Source organism: Prunus avium, chromosome 6 (assembly GCF_965620075.1).
Source record: "Prunus avium chromosome 6, drPruAviu1.hap1.1, whole genome shotgun sequence".
Classification (NCBI taxonomy): domain Eukaryota; kingdom Viridiplantae; phylum Streptophyta; class Magnoliopsida; order Rosales; family Rosaceae; genus Prunus; species Prunus avium.
Window position 1 is genome coordinate 28,432,205 of NC_142289.1, and position 3,773 is coordinate 28,435,977.

Sequence of the window (3,773 nt, forward strand, 5' to 3'; positions counted from 1 at the left end):
AAAACTTTATAGAAAAGGAGAAAATAGGAAAAACTGGTAGGCGGGTAGTTGTCATGCCTGTGTGGTATGTATTTCAAGCAACCCCAAAGAGGGTAAGCTCCCATTGAGATTCCGATTACATAAAACTTAGACCCAATCTGCAACTTGTCAGCTAGCTCTTGAATATCGAATGCTTCGCTCTTCACAGAACGCGAGGGATATGGATCACTGTCCCCATAGCCTGCTCTGTCGAGGACAGGAAATATATGCTCAACTCCTCTACAAGTTCCTGATATCAAAGAGGGGATGAGAGAGAGAGAGAGTACACTATGTTGTGAAAATGGACAAGACTTTCACACACTCCCCTAATGATCTTGTGTTGATGGACTTTGTGACACACACAATTATGGATGAATCACACACACACACTTGAGAAACCAACCAAGCACCAAATGAACAAGTATTTTAGAGGTTCAATAATTGCCTACATCCTCTTGGTGATCTCCTTAAGAAATTCACTAATGAAAGAATAAGTTACAACTCTTGGTTTACACAGAAACCTCCTTAGAACTCTATTCTCTCCCAAGCTCTCTTTTCTTTCTCACCCCTTTCTCAACACTTTGTTGCACTTGTGAACACTCTTTCATACTTGGTGTTTCCCTCCTTGGTGTCTAGACTCTCAAGACCCAACTCAGCTCCTATCTTGAACTGATGCACTCTCTCTATTCCTCCTTGGTGAGTTTAACCTCTTGTGGACACACTAGCTCCCAGCTACTTGACACCCCTTGAGATTAACCACTCACTTGATGTCTTGCTTCCTCTTCCCTTTAATACACAAGCCTTTAGACCTAGGAGAAAGCTCCATCCTTTTCTCCCACGCTCTCCCTTGGTTTCCAGACTTGGACCACAACTTTGGGCAGAACAAAAGCTAGTTATTAGTGGTTGCATATTCAGTCACCTATTAAGAGCTATAGGGTAGGTACTCCCTTTCCAGCTTTTCCAGCACCTTGCTAGACTTCCTAGACCCATAAAACTCTTTGGAAGCCTGAGAGATTAGGTAGGGAACAAGCACATGTGAGGAGAACCTTGAAAAACGCGTGGAAAAAGAAACAGCAACACTGGCGACCAGTCGCTTTACACTCTGCTAAAAGCGACCAGTCGCTTGCACCTTGCGACCGGTCGCCTGCCTCGTTTTCTCCAAACTTCGACTCTGCTTCAAAACTACCGGTCGCCCAAACCTTGCGACCGGTCGCCTCCTTCTTCACTTGCAACCTTAATGTGAGCCATTTTTCCAATACACTAACCGTGCAATGTACACTAGAATGTAAAACATTTAGATATGAAACATCTCCCAAATTGGGATAATAGAAAGACCAGGGAGAAGTTGCATATTAGCATTCATGTCTAGTACTATCAATTATCAATTAATTACGCATGATCAATCAAAAGCGTATAGAAGGCATTCATGACCAGCATATCAACTCAGTGTTACAGCATATCCCCCCCAATATTGGAAAAAGTTATGACAAGGCATGCAGGATTTAAAAGAAGAGTTGAAAAAAAATACTTGAGCAACAGGTAATCTCAAATCTTTGGAACTTCCAAAGCCATGAACAACAATGATCTTGTGTTTTGCCTCTTCTTTTGGAACTCCAAACTCCCTGTAGGCCAAATGCCTACCATCACTGAGCTTCACTCTTGGTGAAGTAACAGGAGGACCACCAGGCGATCCGCATATTTTCGGAGGAGGAGGCTTTAGTGCTTGATAAGCCCACCCTAGAAGACCCACTGTCAAAGCTATTGCTACTGGTACAATCATTTCTGGGAGAAAATAGTACCATAGAACATATCATGTTAGTAACAGTCATAGAATATATATAGATAAGAATCAACTGATAATATTTGTTTTTGGTAAGTGGTACAACATGATATATCCTTTCTAGATTAGGTAACTTGCTCAGTTGAATCTTTAATCCCTCAAATCAGATGATAATTTACCCTATTTTGAAGTTACATGTAATTTCAGTCAATGTACCCAAATCAAAGTATTTACATCAGGAAAGCTAAAACTAAGTGTTCATATCTCTGAACATAGAAAGTGGCAATTGCATACAAATCAGAATTTCAGAAAACTATAGCAGAGCAGCACAACTAGCATGAATTGAAAAGAAAAATAGAAAGAAATCAATAAACCCACCTGAAAAAAGTTGAAAAGAAGTGGGTCTGGCTCTGTTCCTTGTGGTGTGAGTGAGCCCTGGCTCAGGAAGCTGAGACCTTCTTGCTCAACCCACCTAGAAAGTGAATTTCGGAGAAAATCAGATATTAACAAAAAGAAATAAATAAATCTGAAAAAGCATGGAAGAAATCAAAATCCCACCGAAGGAAAATTGGATGGGTGTGGCTCTGTTTCTAGTGTGCACCCTTGCAGAGCTGAGACCATATAGCTGAATTGCTCATCTCACCTAACCTCTTCCCACTAAAAAGCAGTCTCTATTCTAAATACATATAACACAAGTGAATAAGACCCACAAGGGAACATAAACCACAATCTCACATGCAATAATATTCTTTTGTTTTTTCTTTCCCTGGAAACAAACAAGGTGAAGCTAAGGCGTGCAAAACATGCATTCTATTTTTATTGGCAATTGGGATAAGACAGGTGAAACAATTAACTCAAACAAAACCAGCAAATAACCCAAATAAGAAAAATATCAATCGTACGCTACTAAGCTTACTTGCTTGGTGCTTCTGTTTATGTTACAAAAGAAAAAGAAAAACAATGGGATTTCACATTTGCACATCAATTATTTATGTATTTATGTGATTTTTCAGTCTATCTTTCTCACTCACTTGTCACTTCCAATCACATTTAAATAGAAATGTAATACTCAAATCCACAATCAACTTTGGATTTGAACATAAAGTGGAAAACATAAAACATGTGACTACATGATTTTGTTCTGCCCACCTATCAATTTGCCTTGATATTATCTATTTTCACATGGTTTGCCTTCAAGCCTACTTCAAAGAGTGGCAATAATCATATATACATATGCCTCATGACGTGAGAAACATGTGATGGGTTAGTCTAAATAAAGGAAAATTATAAGGAGACAATATTTTATATAAGTAGATATATAAATATCTAACAAGGTACACATTCATGTTGTAGGCGACTGTACTTCCCTTCTTTGCATCTAAGGTACAGATTAGGTGTACTAGCGTATTTATTGTGAGAACACATATTTCAGCAACCAATAGATGGGTGACACATGATAAAAGGAATATTCTTTAGGTTAACTAATTACCCTAATTAAATCATATTTAATTAGAGAAATTATCTTTGATTTAAGATGAGAATATCCCCCAAATCAAGGATGAGATTTCCATCAAATCTCCTTGATTAATACCAATCTCCTATTTATGGGTAAGAATAATCCTAACAAATAAGAATTATTCTTTAAACCCTAGCACATAAGGAGCCTATAAATACATGGCTACACAAGACATTCAAGGTAATTTTTTCTCACCCGAAAAACCCTACACAAATTCTATGACAATTGTATAGCCAATATTAATATATATTTGAGTTAGTATCTTTTAAGGGTAGTTAGGTCTTTTACTTATCTAGGACATCTTTATATGCCTATATATTCTAAGCTTACAGCAGTTTTATTATTTTGATTGTTTTGTTAATATATTGGCATTCTCTGCTTCTGCTTGAATTGTTCACATGGTATCAGAGCAATCCTCCTGGGTTGCTGCTGGTTTTTTGTTCTTCCCCCCTCATGCCA

The 3,773-nt window shown here is 38.0% G+C and overlaps 1 pseudogene across 1 annotated transcript in view; it reads right to left on the reverse strand.

Annotated features, from left to right (window-relative positions):
* Positions 1-2,512, reverse strand: part of LOC110763320 (uncharacterized) — a 3,788-nt pseudogene extending 1,276 nt beyond the window's left edge. The window contains exons 1-4 of the transcript XR_015836718.1: positions 2,357-2,512; positions 2,177-2,270; positions 1,547-1,800; positions 16-268 (exon numbers count right to left, since the gene is read on the reverse strand). The product of XR_015836718.1 is annotated as an uncharacterized LOC110763320 (transcript). The remainder of the gene's footprint in view (positions 1-15; positions 269-1,546; positions 1,801-2,176; positions 2,271-2,356) is intronic.
* Positions 2,513-3,773: the final 1,261 nt, after the last annotated feature.